This window comes from Lichenostomus cassidix, chromosome 2 (genome assembly GCF_008360975.1).
Source record: "Lichenostomus cassidix isolate B80296 chromosome 2, HeHo_3.0, whole genome shotgun sequence".
Classification (NCBI taxonomy): Eukaryota; Metazoa; Chordata; class Aves; order Passeriformes; family Meliphagidae; genus Lichenostomus; species Lichenostomus cassidix.
Genome location: NC_139482.1, coordinates 38225364 through 38247369, shown reverse-complemented (window position 1 = coordinate 38247369; position 22006 = coordinate 38225364). Strand labels below are relative to the sequence as shown.

At 39.4% G+C, this 22006-nt stretch overlaps 1 protein-coding gene across 21 annotated transcripts in view; it reads left to right on the top strand.

Moving 5' to 3' along the window:
• THRB (thyroid hormone receptor beta) overlaps window positions 1-22006 on the top strand; it is a 170615-nt gene that overhangs the window by 55988 nt on the left and 92621 nt on the right. For 5 of the 21 annotated variants that reach the window (XM_085051105.1, XM_085051099.1, XM_085051100.1 and 2 more), the window contains 2 exons: window positions 4531-4621; window positions 5429-5537. The exons of 12 other annotated variants lie outside the window; for them this stretch is intronic. The gene's annotated coding sequence lies outside the window, so the exon portion shown is untranslated. The remainder of the gene's footprint in view (window positions 1-4530; window positions 4622-5428; window positions 5538-22006) is intronic. 4 more of the 21 variants (XM_085051117.1, XM_085051106.1, XM_085051107.1 and 1 more) reach the window with 1 other exon arrangement.

Here is a 22006-nt window from a genome sequence, read left to right as displayed (position 1 = left end):
TTTACTTTCTTCAATGTTACCTGATAGGATCTATTTTTATATAGAAATGTCACCTGACTGAAGTCAGAAGAGAGAATATCCAAGTAGTTTAGATGCAGCTAGAGGCAGGGAGCTAAAGACACAAGGGAATAGAAGAGGCAGCTGAGGTGATCTGAATGCACAGCTGTATATAAAAATAGTGGTTGGAAGGGAGAGGTCTTTGAGGAATCTGACCACAGCTGCATGTGGCTATAATCACAGCGTAGGGGCTGGCACTAGTTGGTAGTGGAGAAATCAAGTGAAAGACTGATGTGTTATGATGGAGAACTAAGGGTGGAAAAAGTGAGAAATATAACTCAAAGAAGAGTGGCACCAGAAAAAAAAAAGGAAGTTGGAGATAAGTGGAGATTTGAGGCTGAGGAGGAAGAAGGATGTGATTAAAGAACTGGGGACAGCAAATATAAGATAGTTGGGCAGCACTAGGGAAAAAAGGGAAAAAAAAACCCAAACCCCATGAAAATCTGGATTTCCTAGTGGTACGAGGAAGTCCACAGGTGTGTGAGTTTGAAGATTCATTTTCTTTAGGTGGAAAGACAGATCTGTCAGCAGAGTTTATCTGGGGAAAGAGCAGTGTTTTGTTTTCCAGGACCAAAGAAACACTATGGAAACATAAAACTAAAAACCATCCTGGAGGAGAAACTTGAGACGAAGATCTCAGAATCCCTTTTGGAACAAAACAAAGATTAATATGTCCAGCCAGAGAAAATTCTCCTAGAAGCTGTGGTTGGTGTGGTTTTAGTAGAATTAGTTTGGTCTCTGAGAAGGAAGATGGGCGAATGACAAGCTAATGAAAATGTACAAAGAGGCCTGAAGAAAGAACGTAGGGTCACACAGGCATGAAGAGGTCTTCATGCAATGGGCATTTCTGTACTAGCCAATTAAATGGAGTCTAGAAGCAGTCCCTGGCCCTGGAAAACACATGTATCTACTGTATGACTGTCCCTGGCCTAATTAAGTATAATTTTGGTTTATACTTACAGGAACTCACCTGAACTATTCCCAGGTAAGGTTTGAAAGTTATCTTGGGATTATTCCCGGTAGGCAATTTGAAAGCAACCACCCTGTTTTGGAGGGTGATAGACTTTATTAGCATGGCACCTTTCTGTGCCAGTTGGCCTCAGCATTCTTGGACATGTTTATTTTGCTTGTAGAAATAGAGCTGTAAATGGCTCAGTAGATGCAATCCCTTGGAAACTTAGGACATTGACAGTCTTTGATGCAAGCTGTGACAGGCAGTGAATATGATTTCTTCTTTAAAATGTTGCTGAACTGAGATGTTGATGTGCTCTCAGATTTTGTTTTCATGGAGCATGATGACATTGTAGAAGAGTTGGTTATACAAAGTGAGTTTGTATGAAGCATGCATTTACTTATTTCCATTTAAATGTTATGCAAGCATAAGCAAACATAGGTCATAAATAACACTCGGTCTCACAGAAGGACAGGCTGTGAAGTTAAGGAAACGAGGTCGTGAGGTTGGTAGGTAGTTAAGTTGGCTGGACTAAAAAGCCCAAATGCTTAAAAGCAGAGAAAATATTTTAAAAAGTTCTTGAAACTTGTGTAAAAACAAGACAAAACTCCAGACCTAAATAAATAAGATAAATATGGATCTAGAATGAAATAGGTGTAATGTGAAGGTGATAGAGACATGGAAACATTACAGTCAGTGTAGAAAAATGTAAAGAATGAAATTTCATGTATTGTTCTTGATTTTGAATTCAGGAATTATTCAAACTAAAACAGGCACAGCAAGAAAAGTCTCTCTGAGAGCCTTTATCTTAGCAGAACAGGCTAACAAAGTGAAACCTGGAGCATGATAAAATAGTTCCTTGATAAATACATCAGGGAAGGGGCAGGTAGAGAGGAAAGCTGGTTATTTAAGCTAAACAGTGTTGACACATGAACAAAGTTAGTAACAGACATCAATTTTAGCAGAAAGCAGTCAATTGACTCTGAAAGTAAAGTTAGATCATCCATGTTACTAGAAGCAGCATGCATCTCAGCTCACATTTTCTAAATGGGCTCATGAACGTGACCTGTTCTTTACCAGGTGCACTGTTGGTTTTGTGAGGAACTTCAGAGATGAACAGGAGGATTTTCACTTTCCTTTCAAATGCTTTAGGTTCTGGAGAGCCAAATGCAACATTTTTGGAAAGGACTGTATAGGGTATTTGGCAGTTCTCCTCCAGCATGTCATCAGTCTTTCAGCAGTCATCCTACACTCATGGATCCTTTCCTCTTCAGTTACAGAATTATAGAATCATAGAATGATTTGGGTTGGGTCTTTCACTAGACCGGGTTGCTCAAAACCTCATCCAACCTGGCCTTGAGCAGCTCCAGGGATGGGGCATCCACAACTTCTCTGGACAACCTGTTCCAGTGCCTCACCACCCTCACAGTAAAAAATTTCTTCCTAATCTATACCTACTTTCATTCAGTTTAAAGCCATCACCCCTTGTCATTTCACTGCATGTCCTTGTAAAAAGTCCCTCTCCAGCTCTCTTGTAGGCCCCTTCCAAGTGCTGGAAAGTGCTCTAATGTGCCCGCAGAGTCTTCTCCATTTCTGCCCTTTAGCTTTGCTCTGTTGTGAGTTGATGTTGTGTAGGTTCTCTGTGGCCCTGCCATCAGAGGTGCCGTGCTGCTTTCCTGGTTCAGCTGCTCAGGAAATGAAGCCCACACTATCCTCAGGGAGTGTTGCGTCAGACTATGTCAAACTGTTGCACTAGTTTTTCACGGTGTGCCCTTTTGCTGGAGCAGGATTTTGTGAAGAGCATTCAAAATGCCTATCAGTGTAGTGTTGGGAAATGTTTTGTTTGGTGTGACTGAATGTGAATGGATAACCCCAAATAGTGACAGAAACTAATTTTAATGTATTTTTAATTATATCTGTTGGCCTTTACATATGTCTACAAATACTGTGTAGTTGAATGAATACCCAACTGATGAATGTGGAAGCCTGCCTGTCTGTGTCTCTAAATGAAAGCTTTCAAATATAAATAGCTTTAAAATTATAAATAGAAAAACCTTCATACTGCATTTATCACTGACCACTTTTTTTTTCCCCTTTCATTGCATCTCCCATTTTATTTTTAGTGATGCTTTCTTAAAATAGTTCCACTGCTTTCCTGTTGGCCATTAGATGGCCACTGTGGAATCCAAGTGATTTCTAAGCCAGATGGTAAAGAAAGTGTTCCTTACTCAAGCAGTTTGAGCCTGAAGTCTTGTCTGTTCAGACCTTCTTCCTTGATGCATCAGCTTTGTCTGTTCAGTTGATTTAATATACATATTCCTTAGATGGTTTCAAAATGTGATTCCAGCATTGTTCAGGACCTCCTGTTCTTACACTGATGTTATTCTATGTCCCCTGTATAAGGCTGTAGCTCTGGTTTTAGCTAACTTGCTAAAGTCGGTACTCTTCACGAGAGTCACTATCTTGCCAGTCATAACAATTTTTTTGTTTTTTTAAATTTTGATTTAATTAGTTTTACAATATTGATGTGTTGGTTGTCACCTCAGGTACACACAAAGTAATTAGGAACAGCTTTAAGTTTTGATGGCCCACAGGCCCTAGATTGACTTCACTCTTGAAACTGCAGCTTCCTGCCCACTTTTAATTTGTGCTGTTACATCCTTTTCCTCTTTTGTGTGTGTGTGAATAAATATATAATTTAAAGTACGGTTGAATGTAGTGTAAAGCCACATTACTGCTTGTTAGAGTTTGCAGGCCACAGCTGTCTTACAACACCGCTTGTTTGAAGAGGCTGCAAGGCCATCACATGGTTCTTCTCTCCTGAACTACCTCAAGAAAGGGAAGCAAGGACCTGCTGGTTATCTATACACTGCTCAAAATGGCAGGGCCAGATGCAGTGTAGAAATACAGTTATTTAAGGCAAATAAGATCACGGTTGGTTCCTTGTAACTCTGACTGCATGCTTTGGTCTCAGCCTCAAAAACTGCTGTGGGAAAGAGGAGGAAGGAAGCAAGGTAGGAATTCTTATGACAAAGAAGCAGGAAACAAGTTGGACAAGTGGGCAAGTTTTGTGCAGCAGCTAAAGCACTTCCTAGTCCTTCTGAGGCAGCAGTGGTTCCTTCTTGTACCGAGAGAAACATCTTCTCCCTTGTCATTTTCCCCAGCAACCAGGAGATGTGTCTGTACGGGTGGATGAGCCAGGCCCGGGGGGCACCTCAGACATGTCAAGGTCTTTGGTACCATTTCTTGTGGGTCCCAAGAGCAGTGGATCTGGGAGCTGATGTGATGAGATGGGGTGAGAGGCGATGTTTCTGTCTCTGCCCAAGCCTGTGCTGCTGTAGTCATTGCCATGAGACCACTTGTACCTTGGACTTCTTGCAGCTGTGGAGGAGCAAAGAGGAGCAGAAATGTGTTCTGTCATCTTTGAGAGATGGAGGAGGCATTGCTGCTTGTCAGATAGGAAATCTCCAAAATTACCATCTACTACTCATGGACTAAAACTGTTTTCCTGTCCTTATCAGGCAGGAATATTTTTTCCTGCCCGTAGGCCATCATGAAGATTCCTTAACTTTACATCCGAGCAGATTTGCTGATGCATCCAGCCAATGACAGGTAAAATGGTCTGTGTTCATGTGGTTCTGAAACTTTGGGGAATCATGGACTCATTTAACCATCAATCTTTATGCTCTGAGGCATGCCAGCATCTGCAAGCTTCTTGTTGGTTTTAAATGTGATTGGTGTAGTTTTATGCAGTGTCTTGGGATGTCTACTGAGAAGGGCTCTTAAAATAGGTGTAACTTAATGTGCTGTTCAGACTTCTCATTAATCTGCTTGTCTTTACTCTTACCCAGAGGTAAAATACAAAAGCTACAGAAGGAGGAGTTTGGAATAAAATTATAGAAAAGGGGGCTCTGAAATAAAGACATTTAGTACTGAGGGCTAAAGACTAGCAGCAGAGGAAACAGAACAGGATGTTCAGAAAGTCCAGGCCCTTTGGCATGAGTTAAGGAGCTTGGAAAATAAGCAGGGCCACAGTGAATTTGTGAAACAATGTTTGTCTTCCTAAACTGAATGCTGGAAAGGATCCATTTCACACTTTGCCTTTGCCAGCACCCTGATATCTATTGTAGCACTCATCTTCTGGCCTTTTTATTTTCAGAGAAAAGTTTGACTTTGTCTTTAGAAGTTATTTGTGTTTCCCACTTTCTTATGGCACTAACACAATCATGTTGTGGCTACGGGGCTAAACTTTGGAGTCTTAATCTTTGCTCCTGCTGTGCCACCGTTTCTGATGTTTGTATTTTAACTTCAGTGATGGACTCCACTTCCACTTTGCTTCAGCACTGCTTTGTTTGCATTGGTAAGTTAATCAGAGTCAGGACTTGTATCTTATGACTGTCCATATTGTTTAATTTCTAGCACATTCCATGACATGATTTTGGTCCGTGCCAACTAGCACACTCCCAGATGACAGCTGTGGCAGGATGGCGTGGGAGAGGGACTGTTCTCAACAGGCATTATTGAAGAGGTAACCATGTTTTGCAGGGGAAAATGGTGCAGAGATGTGGATTGGAACTGGCTCTCCTTTCTTCCCAGGCCTCTGGATTCTGATGTATTTTATACACTAGGACCAGTCTCTCCCGGTCTTAGCACTTGTGAAGGATACTGAAATACAAACTTTTGTTTCCTCATTGCATTGCTAGGTGCTGTTATCCACAAAAACATCAAGCCACCTCCTCCTCCTCCCCATGGGCCATCTGCTCAGGCTTACAGCAACACTTCCATAGTGATAAGATCTTTTCTCTTTGAATAAGACTCAGGTTAGGGGCATAACTCAAGTCTTATGTCAAGCTAGTTCATGACAAAACCAATCCCTCTGAATGTGAGTGAGCTTTCCAGAGAGTGGTCTTCCATCATGCAGCATGTTTGCATGCAGAGGTACAGCAGTAGCTCACAAAGCTAGTGTTGTCACAGGCCCACAACAGCAAGTTAGATAAGTAATTACTGTTCTGGTATGTATGTATTTGCTTCTCACACAGGGTCATGATGATTGCACATACAGATTGTACGTTTGCTTGCACACATGGATTTTTTTAACTTCACGCCTATAATTCACTCTTCAGGCTTTGTTTGTAGCGCTTTACATGAAAATAGGGAATGTTTTCTTTCCCCTGTGGGACTTCTAGTTTGTGAAGCCCTCTGCAGTTCTCTGTTGTGGAAGGGATCATTGAATTCCTGAGCACTGCTGATGCTTTGGCTCAATGAGATTTTCCAAAAATTGTTTGTAGAAGGTGTACCTCTACATGAAATACTCTTTATAAACCTTGATTGTTCTCTTTCTGAGTTCATTTTTACTGAGTTTTTAGTTGCAAATAGAGATATTATTAAAACTGTAGTCTTCCTCACTCACTCACTGTTGATAATATTTTTTCATTTAAGTAGTACATGGTGTGCTGTTTGGAGGATGTAGATCAAGAGTAGCTACAGGCTGCACAGACTTGGTTTTTTGTCTTGAAAATGATAGGATTAGCTGTACAGTGAGCATGTATTTATCACCAAGGCTTAAGCTCCTGAGCCTGTTCTTGCTTGGGGCTGCTGGAGCAGCAAAGGAAGAAACCACTGCTGAGTCATTGGACTAACCATGTAGTTTTCTTCATCGTGACAATCTGTGTACAGCACTGCTATCATGGGGATTAGAAGCACTAGCAAAAAGGATTTTGTTGCGTCAGTGCTAGGTGAAACGATGTTTTTACAAACTCGTGTGGTGAGCAGTTTTCTTTTGAGGCTAGTGAGAGTCATGATGATAACAGTCACACAGAAATTGTTAGGAAAAACAAAGGCTGAGAGAGGTGCAGGGTCTTCTATGCAAACTCTGTTTACACTTGTTGCTAGTCTGTGCACTGCTCTCAGAATTCATTAGCTGAAGAGACTGAAAAGTCAATCTGGAAGAAATTGTGCTGACTACAAGTTTCTGTAGCCTTTGGTGGTGCCAGCTGCAAAAATAGGCAAATCCGACTGCAGTAGAAGGGCGTGATGGGGCAGCTCCAGCCCAACTGCTGCCCTGGAGGAGTTTTGGAGGCTTTGGCTGGAAGCCGTGAAATGCATCTCCCAGGGGAGGACTGCACTGCAAACAGACTTTGCCCTTCCCTGTTGGTGGATTCCTTTGGCAGTAGGCTGGCATCAGAACACCTAAACATATTTATGATAAAGCTGCAATGATCTTCCCCCCTCTTCGAGATGGATGTGAGGTTTGCATTGTGTTCATTAATTCATCTCACATATGACCCTTTCAAAAGGTCTCGTTATAGCAGCCGCTCATTAGTGGTGGCATTCTGCCTGGCTAAAAGCCAGGTGAAAACATGTTTCTCAATTTCTCACTCTTACAGGGCCTAAACCAAACATTAACAGCTCTCCACTAACTTAAGTGGCTCTTGATTGGATCAAGCCTACTCTGTTGTAGGAAACAAAGGACTGGAAGAGTATCTCCTATTTTTCCATGGAGTTTAGCTTTCTTAAAGAGAAGAACTGAGAGGTCCTCTGTACCCTAACTTGAAGGAGTACCTTTGAAATAGGATACTTGTTTACATGTATAAAGAGATTAGCATTAAAAGTAACTAAGAGGTAATGAAAAAAGTCTTTAGGGGTGCTTTAGAGGACTTTCTCTTTTCCCACAGAGTTATGGTCCTTGGTAACTTGCTCAACTCTGTAGAAAAAAATCTTTCTGGGAAGGGGTTAATGTACAGGGAGAAAAGCCCGCTGAGCAAAGCAAGCTTGCTGCTGAAAATTGAGAGTTTAAAAACCCCTAAAATTTCTTTATCTGCTATAATTTTATGCCTTTTTTTTTTTTTTACAGGGAATAATTAACTTCTTTTGTTCATGTTATTACTTACTTTTCATAGGAAAGGGAAGATGTTGGGATCACTCAGTAAATAAAAAGTCTCTATAAAAGCCAATCTTTGCTTCCAGCAGTGACTGGACCACAGCAAATACAGGTAGACTGGTGTTAGCTCCCATGAACTGTAATGACACTTAGATTGTTGCTGAACCAAGTATGCAGGTCAATGGGTAGGTCTCTGTGTCCCATATTGGAGCTCTTACTGCTGTATGATTCACTGTTTTTAGACCTGCATTAGTAAGATTAAAGTCAGTGCTGCTTTGCCTACCTCGCTTCTTCCTGCAGGGAATGCAGGGGAAAAATACATGTGAAATCCTGAGCACAGAGAAAACAGTGGGAGATCCACACTTATCTTATTGCAGTGATTTTTGTGGCTTTTCCACGCTTTCCTGTGGGACAAATTGCTGTGTTGCCTCGTTTTCGTTGGTTGTTGTTCAGACGTCAGTTATTCAGTTCCTACCCTTGCACAAGTGCCAAAAATCACAGATGTGGAAATCTTGGACACTGTGATTTTTCACAGCATTCATGACAAAAAGGCCATTGGCTTCAGAGATCAGAGGCATCTTTGAATATGAAAAAACCTCTTTTAAGTGTGTTCTTCCTTTGTGAAGGCAGTTGCTCATCCAGACCGCAGTCAAGTGTGAGTACCCTCAGCTGGAACCCTCTGCTGCAGTGTGGTCTTGCTCCTGTTCAGAGTCAACGGAATTGTTTGCACCACTGCAGCTCATTATCCAGGCTTTTCATCAGCTGCTGAACTTCATTTGTTTTCTGGAGTTTACTCCCTTAAAAATATGGTAGCCATCAGTAGAAAACCAACTGAAATGAGAAGTGTTGGACTTGTTTTCTGTTTTAGGTGTTATGTGGCTCTATAGCAAATAAAGGGTATAGATTATTTATTTTCATTCAAACAAACAATTTGCAACAGCTGGTAAGGAAGGGGGACAGCCATGAGCTGAAAATAAAATTTACAGCACAATTCTGTGTATGTTGTCAGGGAATCATTCCCATGCAACCCAGTAATGGTGCAGAGATTTCAGGGATTATGCTCAGATTAAATGTCAACAAGAGCTGAGCCTTGGCAGTATGCCAGGAAGGTCATATGAGGAAAATCCCAAACTTTTACACTCAAATAAAATTGTGTTCTGCTTAATAACCATAATATGCTGTAAATTTTAGTACAACTAATGACTTAGATTAGGAAATCTCATCCTAATTTGATTTTTAGAAAATTCATTATTTTGTTTAGATTCAGGACTTTTCACTGCTTTTTGATATTTTTTAATCAAGACTATGTCAGCAGTTTTATTTGGGGGTTATGCCTCTATTGTATATATTTTTTCTTGGTAGCATAACATTAAGAAACTTTAGTCCAAAATTTCTAGAAGTTTTAAAATCTGAAATATTTCATTTTCAAGTTAAACATGAATGGAACAATAGCCTGCTAATACTTCCACAAGTAGTATTATTTCCCAGAAACATCCCCGTTACTTTTAAGAAGTCTAAGATGCTGTAATTCCATGGCATTTATGGAAGATTACCTTATTATTGGGAGGGAATGAGAAAATAGTTACAAATGCATAGCTGAGAATTGCTTTTTCTTTTATTTATCTGTGGTTGGTCTGCACCATTCCAAAATACCTGTGGAATTACGAAGGAATATGCTGACAGTCTAATACTGGATTGAGAATGTCTCATTTTGGTTTCATCTGATCTGTTTACAGTAGATTGGTTTCAACTGCGGAAGGGAATTCTTTCTCTAAGGGATATCTACACGTGGAATTGTAGAGCCTTAGCTATACCACTTGAAATAAACACTCTTTTAATCTACTTGCCATCTCTGAAAAAAAAAAGCTGAAATTATTTTAAAAGTGATTTCTTAAATCTCTTAAGTGCTCTCAAATGTGATCCTACTCCTACATACGCCTAAGGATATATGATGATTTTTTACGGATTGTTTCATTTGCTGCCTGGCACTGACCCCTGCAGTGATGTGAGCACACACCTTCTTGTGGGCATCGAGGGTTACGGAGAGAATTGTCAGAATGCTTTCTTTTAGCTACAACCAACCTCCTGAATCAAATCACAGCTGTTGGATTTGGTTTGCCAGTGAGCTTCAATAAAAAGGGAGCAAAACTTGGAGTCATTAACCAAAGTCATGATGAGACTGTGGGTTCAGGGCTCCACCTTCATTTTCTAGTTATGTATAAATTCCATATTTGTGGACCTGATTTTAGGTATTCTATATACACCTAAGTATGTGTTTATATACACGTGTATGCATGCATGTGTGTGTAAACATATGTGTTTATGTGCATGCTGAAGTTTATTTTCCTCTTTCTCCTCCTCTCCCCTTTGCTCACCTTGCCTGCTGCAGTGAGGCGCAAGAGGGAAAAAAATTCTTAGCTGACCAAGGCCAGCATTGCAATGGGAGAGCCTACAAACTGATCTGCAGTTAATTGAAGTGTAGAGGTTGGGAGATAAGGATTAGAGTTGTCAGATTCTGGAAGGGTCACAGTGGTAACAGTGGGATCAGAAATCAAACTGAAAAGCACCAGGAGATGTGGCTGGGTGCAGCAATACCCCAGGCTGGGGGCCCAGGCTCCTGAGGCAGAGGTGCTGCCAAGTTTCACAGAACAACAGAATTAATTGGTTTGTTATTTATGGAGGGCACAGTATGCAACCCTCAACATGTCAACAGTTCTTTTAAGTGCAGATGTAAGAAATTCCAGTTTAGGAGTCAGTCCTTTAAATACCATGAATAAACAAGGCAAATTCATTCATTAGTTTAATAAACGTAAAGACCTCTTGTTGTACCATTAGTTTGTCCTGAGTTATTGATAGGATTTTTTCCATTATTTTTCTAGACCATTGTTTAAACTACAGTCAGTGGAATTTACCATCCTACAGCCCCAGACACACAGTAATAAATCAACCCTTATTTCCTTATTTGTTTGAAGCTAATGTGACAACAAATAGTCTGTTCGCATACATTATTTCTTTGTACTGCATAGTATGAAAATATTTCAATTATTATCTTTTTATCTCCATAATATTTTAACAACGTGATGCAACATGCTTCTCTGATAAATTGAGTTACATAAAAGCAGCTTCACATCTACATAATGCTTTAAGAAAACACTCCTTCTATTTCAAGTTAAAATGTGTGTTCAGTTTGGGAATATCCTCATAAAGAAACTTAATTTGCCTTATTAAAAAACACTTGTGTATTCTCATAAGTTTCAATTTTTATTTTTTTAAATAATAATTTTATGACATTCTGGACTCCTGCCTGCCCAGCCTGCCTGGGGCTGGCGAAGCTTTGGTAAGTTGAGTTCTGCTGTAAATTGAGTTGGTTTCTTGTTTGTAAAGGATGTAGCTTGACTTCCTTTCACCTTTGTTTTTCCCTTTTGTGAATATTTTCTGTAACTGGATGTTTGTTTTCTAGTATTAATCCTTAGAGGCTTGACAGTGATGGTTTTCCCTCTAAAGCTGGTAGAACCATGAAAACTGATGTTACCCCAGCAGGGTCGATCCAGCTTCATACCTGTGCAGCTCTGTGTCACCAGCATTTTCTTTAAGCAGGATAGTTCTACGGGCCAGTGAGATCCCTCAGCACGATGCAGCCTGATCCTGTGCGTGTGGCTATGTCCTGGTGCCTTGATCAGACAGGCAGGAGTTGCAATGCCCGTGGTGGTCACAAGGACAGTGATGGCATGTGTGCTGCTGGGTACCCATGTGCTGGGGGGATGCAGGTGACCTGTGTGTGCTGCCCCCAGGGTGGCTTCCTCAGGGTGAGTTGAGTATCAGGTACTTGTGAGTTTGCACTGGTTGTATCATTTAGCATTTGAAGTGTTTTATCCAAATGTGAAAAGCAAAATATGCGAGGGAGTAGTAGGTATGTCTCTCCCTTTCCCAAAGAAGGGAAAGAGAAACGCATAATGATAGGAGAATTAGTTTCCTCTTAACTCTGGCTGTACTGTCTCGAGGCTTTTTTCTAACACCAAATAGCGTTACTAAGCATCTATTTGCTGGAGGGGTGTGAAATAGCCAGGTGTGCTTTGTGTATAAGCAAGTGATTGTAGCCTGAAACACCGCTGCAGACGCTTCATGAGTCAGATCATTCATGACTGCAATAACAAGATTATTCATGGTAGGCTCCTCAATGTGACAATGGTCCTTTGTTTGAAGTCTGCATTGTAGTTGTGCTATACTTCCGATTTGCAAATTCCTTCTCTGCTAGAAAACAGCATTGCAGCAGGGAACCAGAAGTGAAAATCAGTGCTGCTAAGTTCAGGATATTACTCTGAAAATAATTGGGAAGGTTCCTAGTTGAGTTAAAAGCTATAACCATGACTATCATTGGGATGGTACTACTTCCTGTTGATCCTGAGGTAGGTTTTTTATTTGATTTTTAGTGCATTGTCCTTTGGGTTTTGTGGGGTTTTTTAACTCTGTCTTTTGATTAGAACTGGTTAAATATGGCCAAGAGTGTTTTGTTGCTCAGGATCATGTAAGAGGTGTTTTGTCTTGATAGTGACAGTCCTTTATGTACAGAGCCATTTTGTTTAAGGAAAGGAAGAATAAAATCACAGCATTTCTTTGGTGTCCATAGTCAAGCTAATTTTAAGTTCATGTGTATTCTTAATTTTTTTTTTTTTTATGAAATGGTGCTTGTCTCCATGCACTAACTTTTTTTGAGGTCCCAGTGACAGGAGGTGGTTATCTACCAGAGCAAGGTGATCACACTTTGTGGTGGAACCATGACCAGAATGTTTCAGACTTGGGTGCTATAATATGGCTTGTATTGGTCTCTTGTATACCTGGGTGGTCAGGCTGAAACCAAGGCGTGTTGTGCGTATTGTGCTCTGGATCTTTTCCCCAAATGGAACATCCTTGTGGGATCTTCCTTTCCCTGGTGCACAGAGCAGCTGGGGAGTTCATCGCTGGTGAGGCAAGCTGGGGAGTAGGAGGTACTGGAGTCCTCCTGCTCTTGTGGAATCGCACAAAGCTCACAGGCAGCTCTGGTGGCTGCGCTGAGGGGAGCCAACCTCTGCCACCGCTGGAAAGATGATGATGGTGAGTCAGAGATGATGACTTTTGGGAAAATAGAGAGACCATCCCAGTGTGGGGGCAGCACCTCAGAGGGAATCACCAGAGCTCTTTTGCTGTAGTAGTAGAATTGAAAATAGCTGTGCTTCCCATGGAGGGTGTCAGCAGCTTGTAAGGAAAACACAGAGCAAACTTGGTTCTTGAAAAGCGCATCTGAAACTAGAATACTGCTTTTGCTTTTAATTCTTTGATGCCAGCTTTTATCCTTGATGCTCAGAGGTTTCATGAAGATTTTTTTGAAACTGCTGTTTCATGCAAAGCAGGCAAGGCTAAAATAAGTCCATTGCAAGCACTACGGAGACTCTATCCTCTGTTTGGACATGTGTTTCTTAGTTTTTTCCCCCAATTAATTATTCTATTCCACAGCAGAAAATTGTGTATGTTATGGATGTTAGCTATGAATTTTCAACTCCAGTGTAAATTTGGATCCCAGGTCATTTTGTTGCAAGTTTGCATAATATTTATATGCTCACTTTCAGAAATAAAAAAGAAGGAGTTAATTGTTTGACAGGAAGAATAAAGCATTTGACTATTCTCTATTGTGTGGGGTTGTTATGACAGACTTCTTTTGGTTGTGCAGCATTCAAATTATACATCAGTAGGGTAACGTTACATTATGTCATCTGTTGGTACTTCTACAAGCAATTTCATTTACTTCATTAAAAATTTACAGTGATCTGAAAGCCACTTTGTGATAAATATAGTAATAATCATACACATGTGGTTTTTTATAGTGTTATACAGATCTACATTTTCTGCTTCTCATAACAATAAATAGACTACTATTTCTCTTGAGATGCTTGCTAGGTAATTGAATATAAAAGCTGAATTTTTTACTGAAGTATCTGGTGTTTGGATTTTAGCCATTTCAGTTCTAGCTGACAAAAATGCTTTCACTGTCATTGGGAAGATAATCAAATTGAGGTTGCTGACATAGAGATAAATTTTTTGACACTGATTTATTTACAAATGAGATTAAATGGGAATGCAATAATATTTTTTGCCCTAAGCAGTTAAAGGGGGAAGTGTTATCTTATTATCTTTTCCACACATCTAGATCAGGGGTATTTAAATTGCAGGTTTTCCTTGAACCTTGAGTGTATTCAACCTTGCTACCATTGCATCAAGTTTCCCTGACAGTGTTGGAAATGTGGCACATCTTGCTGTTTTTTCCAATGTCTTGGAGAGTGGATTCACCATTCCTAGGTGTCAAGATGGTGCAGGACTCTTGGATAGCCATGAAGATGCAGATTGAGCTCACAACAAAGACCTGAACAGCCCTAAGTAAATTAACTGAGTAATGCAGATTAATACAGTGTTATCTTGTTACTTACTGCCAAAGATTATTTTTTGAATGAAAGGAAAAAAATAAACTGTAGGATTCTGATGCCAGTGAACCTTTAACAGTTTTATAAAAAAATTGTTTTCTCTGAAAATATATAAATTTCAATGAAAATGTATAAAACCTTCATTGTGACCAGAACTTAGTTACCTAGTTTAATTCATGTAATTTTTGCTATGCCATGCTTGAGGAAGCCCTAGACCTTACATGGGTTATAAGGATTACGAATGCCAGAAAACAGGTTGGGAGTGAGGGGCACTGGCTTCTGACATAGTCCCCCATTGGTAAAAGTGCAAAATGATCATATTGACTATAATGATATGTGTAAGGTGCAGTTGTTGGGATAGGAAAAATCTCCTTGGAGTTGCTATGTATCAGATTTCAGTTTTCCTTCTTCTTTTTATGTTTTGAAAAGTTCAGATTTGCATTTGAAGTTTTATAGCAAATACCAGATTTGAAACTCTTCAGCAGAACTACTGACTACCATAACTGTGTGTACATAACAGAGCAAAAATCTTGACAAGAAAATCCTCCCATTTCCAATTTCCTCAAAACTTTCAAGAGGAACAGTCATGTGAAAATATTTTCTTAAAATTACTTGACAGTGCCATTCAAAAATGAGATTTTTTGTACTCCTACTTGTTAGCTCAAGCACAACCAGATAATAACTCCTAGACTTGTGATAATTCATTGCTAAATTTATTAGTAATGGTACTATTTCATTCTTGTATGGTAGCTTTCCAAAACAATCTATGTAGTGAAAGGCAGCCTGCTCATATTTTCTCTTTTACCACCATAGTTGTCTCCTTTTTTTCTTTTTCCTTTTTAATTTTTTTTATTAACTATGGTATAAAAAGACATGAAATTTCAATATGCAGCCTTGCTAGGGAGGAGAAAGGAGGAAAATAAGATAAATCAGCTTAAAAGCAAATTGAAGTCTAAAATCTAAGTAAAGCTCTTAACTGAACTTTGAAATATTTGTCTAGATCAGTAACGATTTCCTCTGTGAGCACTGTAAAGAAAAAAAAAAGGAAACCTGGAATTATTTGCCTAAGGTTGAAGCATATCATTATTAGATATATGTCACTGCTATCTGGGGACCATTCAGTGGTTAATATGTAACAATCATTCTTTACAGTGGTCAGTTTATTTGTATTAAAATTTGCTCTTTAAGATCTTCACAAATGTTGAGGAAGGAGGAGGAGAGATTTATTTTCTTAATGTGGCGGAAATTAAAAAAAAAAAAAAAGCACTACCACTAAACCTATGTTAGGACTATTTAGAGTAGCTTTCTTACATGAGCTTTCAACAATACTTTACCCAAAACCATCTTTTCCACTTCACTCATTTTTTGTCAGTTCATAATATCTATACCCCAAGGGTGTCTTCACGTCCTTCCTAACTTCTCCTGGGCTTAGGGTTATTCCACCCATACACAGAGACCTCAAAATACTTGTCTACTGAAGTGCTTGTTCTCAAGACCTCTGGAGATCAGTCGTGCCCTGAGACTGAGTTGTCCATTGTTCAGCTCAGTACTAAGTAAACAAAGCATCTTCGTATTTAGAAGGAATGGGAATGTATTTCCATGCTCATGAACTTCTACTGAGAAATCCGTTTGCTCAGTGTTCAGCATAACAGTGTTGTTGACACAATTTCTGGATGCTTAGCATGGTTTTTTGACATTGCTGGCAGAATTTGGAACAGGCCAATGCACCCCTCCATGATAAGGCTGTATTTCCCTACATTCCTCCATCTGAATAATTCTGACTTGGAGCAGGTGATGGTACCAAATGAAATACTTAAAAGTTACAAATGTGGAGAGGAGCTGTTTTAACTACTTTGTCTAGGAGACAATGTTATTAACTCCTCTGCATGTACACACCCTTCTTAATCACTGAAAATTTCTTAATTAATTTTCGGCTTAGTGTAAGAGCTTGGCTGTAGAGCTGAGGTAATTTGCCCTCAAAGCTGGAGAAGATCTAGAAATTTATCTGGTGGATTGTCATCTGTACACCGCAGAGATGACCTGGAATAAAACTTTTCCTGTCAGAAGGGTTTCAGAACATGTAAAAGCAAACTGAATTCAGCTTTTGAACTTTAATTAATTTTATTGGACTGTTGTGCTTGGAAAGATGCTGGCCAGCCCAGTTACAACAGCACCAAAGTGGGCAATGATCAAGGCAGGTATCTTGGTAGGCAGAGCCACAGAACCCTTTTGGAAGCATGCTTTAATCCGTTGTGTGTGGAATTCCCCAGGGGTTACTGTCATTAACTACTCCCACAAGACTCCTGACTGAGAAGGTTTTTCAACACCAAATCTGAATCATGAAGCGTGCCCTTGATTGATTGCAGCCTCTTGTTTGGGAATGTAATTAATGCCTTGGTTCAGCTGCCAACATGCTGATGCCCAGTGATACTTGAGATGTGGCAGAGGGTGTCCCCCTTGGCCTCCAGCTGTGGCCCTGCAAGGAAGAGTCTCTCTGTGGGAGATACCCCACAATGCTGGGGTGGTACTTGGAAACAAGCAGCTGGAAAAAAAGCCCTTCTGTCAGGAGAGCCTTGTGTTGTTTGAGTTCATATGAGAATTTGGGATTTGTTCCATTTTTATCCTTTTGCCTTTCACTTTCTCCTGTTATAAATAAATGTTTCTGTAAAAGAGGACTAGATTGACAGCAAAGATACCAGCCACTTCTCACAAGGAAAGAATTGTTAGTGTCGGTCTTCATGTTGTGTAATAATGACCAAATGATCAAAATGTAGCATTTTTTCTTTAGTCTTTTTGACATGGAGATTAGCAAATCATGAATTATGTTCCACTTTTGCTGGTGATAGCCTCATTATAAAACTGAAGGCTTTTCAGGGCAGTTAAGTGACACTTTCAATGCATTTCCTCTTGGATGAGATCCAGAGGATTCCAGCATGGTCGTTTTGGCACAGTTGGAATGTTTTCTAAAACAGGTGTCTACATGTGTGTAATAAATCCAGTTATGCTGATAAATCTGAACAGATAATTTAAAAGTATGTGTTACAGTGAACAAGGCTGGTAATTTACCATGTCAGTAAAGCAAAATATAAGCAGCATTTCTGTAATGTGTGTAATGTTCAGTAATTCTGCAATTTAGTGGCTCCATTGTGGGAGCCATTTTTAAATTCCTGTTCAAGATGTTCTTGATCCAGAGGTTCATATATTTTATTTTATTACTAGCTGTCTTTCAGTTAAAATCTGCGGAACTGATTCTCTTCTTGCTTTACAGTGGTACCAGCCAGTCAGACTAACCAGCAGCAGTCCATGACAAAGGATACAGAATTAATGAGGAAGTGGAGAACAAACCATACACATTAAAAATACAAGTAGTAAACGAAAATCATCAGTAGGCTCACATTACCAAAGAGTCACTTTTCCAGGTGATGTTCCAGTCTATTCTGTAAAACCAAAAAAGCTTTTTAATCCTGCTCATATCACTTACATCAGACTGTTGCTAGTTAAGTTGCTAAGTTTCAGTAATGTCACAGATGTTCTGGAAATCTTAGAAAAGCAGACTGGCCATTTTGCTGTAATGAATTTCATCATTAGCATTGTGATGTTTTGGGATTTTTTTTTTTTTTAATATACATTTCCTTACAAAGTTTTGAAGTCTCAGTCCTTACTTCAGATTAATTCTTTGAAGTATTGACCTCATTATCACCATATTTGTGTGGAGTCCCATGACGTTCAGAGAAAGGTAGAGGATCTTCAGTGTTCTGTAAAGCTTATAAACACACCTGGACAAAAATTAGGCTCAGAAGCTGTAACCTCCATGATTACTATTACTGAAATAAAAAAATTAAGCATTTACTAATTAGCAAAAATTCTTCTAAGACCCAAATGATATGCTGTAGTTTGTTCCTCAAGTGTGTGAGGCATTTCAAGGGTTGCCTTCAGTACTGGGAAGAACTAGGACCTCTGACCAAATATTTCAGAGATGCAGAGAGAGCTGCTAAGGAAAGTCCTGGATTCTGCAGTGATTTGGGATGTGTGCTGAAGCTGAGGATGAGTCAGTAAGGATCAGAAGATGAGTATCTATAAAGTATATCTATATTGTGTCTGTACATTCAGGATCCATGTATGAGTTGATTATTTAAGGGGTGTGGCCTGCATAACTCGTTAAATGATAATTCAGTCCCTCATTCCTTTAAGTGCTCTGTTTGTAAAAGTCCAGCATTCTTAAGAGGCCACCTGGATGAGAGCTGATAAATGTGATTGTAACCGATTTTTCCCCACTATTTAAGGTGGTTTGTCTTTGCACAAGTGCTGAGAATAGGTCTGATCCTGAGCAGACTTATTCTAAATGCCTTTCTTCGAGGGAGTGCATATACTGCTCCTATTGCCTCCCTTCCTCCTGCTCAGGATACCCAGCTAGAGTTAAGGGTAGCTGTGGCGAATTAACAGCTTTTTCACTTTATTTTGAGGCTAGTTTTGTTGTCATGAATTTAGAACAAATCCCCTTTAGGATCTCGCTGACCTGCAGGATGAGAGTGAGGGAACTCACTCAGTACATTGTCTGAAAAAGTAGATACATGAATCCTCTTCAAACTGGGAATATAATTTCAAGAAATTCTTTTATGTGGCCTGATGCAATGATAGTCAGTTGATCTAATTCTCTTAGTTGAGTATTATGGGTGGTCTTCAGATCTAAATTCAAATCTCTAGGGACAGTTAGGATTTGTGGATTAAAGGCTTGATGTCCATGCAAAACACTGTGAGAACAGTTTGTATGTTTCTGCTTAGATTCAGCTGTAATTACATTTTGTGACCACGAGGAGGAAGTGTGATTTACAGTGTTGAGATTTGTGATGCTTTCCATTAGTTTTGACACAGAAAACAGCACTGGAGCTCTTGTATTGTGTGCTGCAAATCTTCCCTAGGTGAAAATAATAAGGCGAAAGCAAGAAAACCATATTATTGATGACCATGGTTATAAGAGTATTCTGTGGTAATCCATTCTAAATCAAATAATGGTGTACAAATTCATGTATCTGCTCTTAGTTTGGGTTCCTTTTTTTTTTTTTTTGTGAAATCAAAAGCTCCAAGATATAAAACTATTGATTTTTTTTTCAGAGTTAATATTAAACTCTGTACTTACTACCAAGTCAACACATAAAATAAATACTCTTACAGACATTCTGCTTACCATTTCTGTGCTCAGAAAGGTTTGAGGTTTTATGTAATGACCGAGCATTTCTGCTGCTGAAGAAGACTGATTCATTGTGCAAAATTGATGATACTAATTATTCTACCTGAGCTGTTTTCTTGTGTCTCTGCCCAGTCCATTGATGGTGATGTGGGAGTAAGGTTCCAAGCCTTAAGTGCCTGAATTTCTTGCAGTAAATCTCACAGAAATCATAGAGTATGCTGAGTTGGAAGGGACCCACAAGGTCCAACTCTTACCCCGGTAGAGAACCATCCCCAAGAGTCAAACCATGTGCCTGAGAGTGTTGTTCAAATGCTTCTTGAGCTCTGTCAGGCTTGGTGCTGTGGCCCCTTCCCGGGGCAGCCTGTTCCAGTGCCCAACCACCCTCTGGGTGAGGTACCTTTTCTTAATATCTGACCTAAACCTCCCCTGACACAACATAAGGCCATTCCTTTGGGGCCTGTTGCCGGTCACCAGAGAGAAGAGATGAGTGCCTGCCACTCCTCTTCCCCTCCTGAACCTCTTCATCTCAAGAGTATGCACAGGGTGCATCACAATATGATGTCAGTAGGCAGTGACTGTTACGCTTGTAGTATCTTGGAACTTACTTTTGTAATAATATTGGAGCATTTATGCCCTACAGATTGAATATGAGTGGAATGAAAATTAATGAAGAATTGGATGGGAGTTGAATTACTTTGAATTATCCAACACCAGCTTTCAAGTGTAACTGGATTGAAATTACTCTGCTTCTGGTTTGGAACTAGAGGAGATTTTAGAAACCTTAAGTAAACAGAAGCAGGGTCTAGATTTATCATCTGGTAAATGGAGAACATTCCTATGCTTTTGGCTCATCCACTGCATATCTTCTCCATAGTAATATGACCAATGCAAAAGTAGTTTATACCATAAAGTAATGTCTTGTTCTTGCATGGATACAACCTCAAGGTTACATGTCATCTTTAAAACAGTGAATGGAGATTGACAGAAAATACAAAACAGACCAGATTAAGGAAGGACAATGTAGATTTTATTGATGATACCTCCAGTACTCAGAAAGAATTGCACTGGTTTTTGTAACTGTGAAGTACATACAATACTAGCAACACCATTCTTGCCAGCCTTGCCTTGTGATTTTTTTCAGTGATGATGCACACCCTTTTGTACCAGAAGGGAAAGAAGTTAATTAAGTCCTTTACAAATACATGTGAAATATGCAATAAATAAAATCTTGTAAGAGTGCTGCTTAAGGTTATAGTGTTCATATGTCAACCACAGAAGAAAATTCCAATTACAATCCCCATGCAATGAGTGGTTTATGTTATGTGTGCAGTACAGGTACCATAATAGTTTTCTTCTCTTGATATATTGGTAATTTACTGAATAGTGGCATGTGGTAGTGATTTGTTTTATGGCTGTCTAAGATCATGGTGTAGTGTTAATGCTTTGTATTCTTCAGACTGAAATGGTTTGGATGCCTTCTCTATTTTATTGAGTTCTAGTGCTATATATAAATGTATTTTACCTTACTGATTTATCAGCTTTTCAGAACTGAATCTGAATTGTTTCAAATACCTTCCTATACCAAATCATTCAGCTTGTGTTATAGTCCTTCAGACAGCAAATCCTTGCAGCTGCCTGTCCTATATGAGCATCTGTGCTTTTATTCTCTGATAGAAAGTGTAATTAGAAAACAATGATTTAGCTTTTGGGTTGACATACACTTAAAACTTACTACAGTACACTTTCATCTGCTGCTGTTTTCTTATCCAGTTATTATAAGTTTCTCTTTTTTCTCTCCAGTTAACTTCTCAGCTCTCTCAGAGGTGAAATGCTCTGTCCATTAGCCATATAAAACATTGTTGTCTAGGCGGGGAAGAGAAGAGTTATTTCTATTAGTCAGCCTAGTGTGGGAATTTGGAGAGACAGAATGTGATTAATTATCAAGCTTGAATTTTGGCCAAGCCTCTATTAGAGATGAGAGTTACAGTTTATGAATTTCTTTCATTCTTGTGATGATAGGAGAAGCAGGAGGGAGACAAGAGTGAGATTTTATGCAAACATAGAAGTTTGAACTCTTGCTGTGGCAACGTGTTTCAGTTGTCATCATGTTAAGATGGACTGCTTTATGTGGCTGTGGCAGGAGAATGGGGGGTAAAAATGATAGCACAGCTTCGAATGAAATTGTTTGCAGGGGAAAAAATGGTTAATTATACATAAATAGAGCTCACAAAAACCAACCAGAGCATGAAAGAGCTACAGTGCATGCCCTCTGCCTTTCATAGCCTCTTTCCGATTCACTTGGTGCTTTGTGTTGCTTTTCTGAGGCAATTCTTTTCTTTTTATGTGCACCAACACACATTTTGTCATAGTTTGTTGATGGTAATTTTTGGGCCAGATCTAGCAAGTTTCTAGTAGGCTGTTTAGCAATTAGATCAAGTATAAATCAAGAAGTTGCTGTATAAGTTATATTTTAGTTC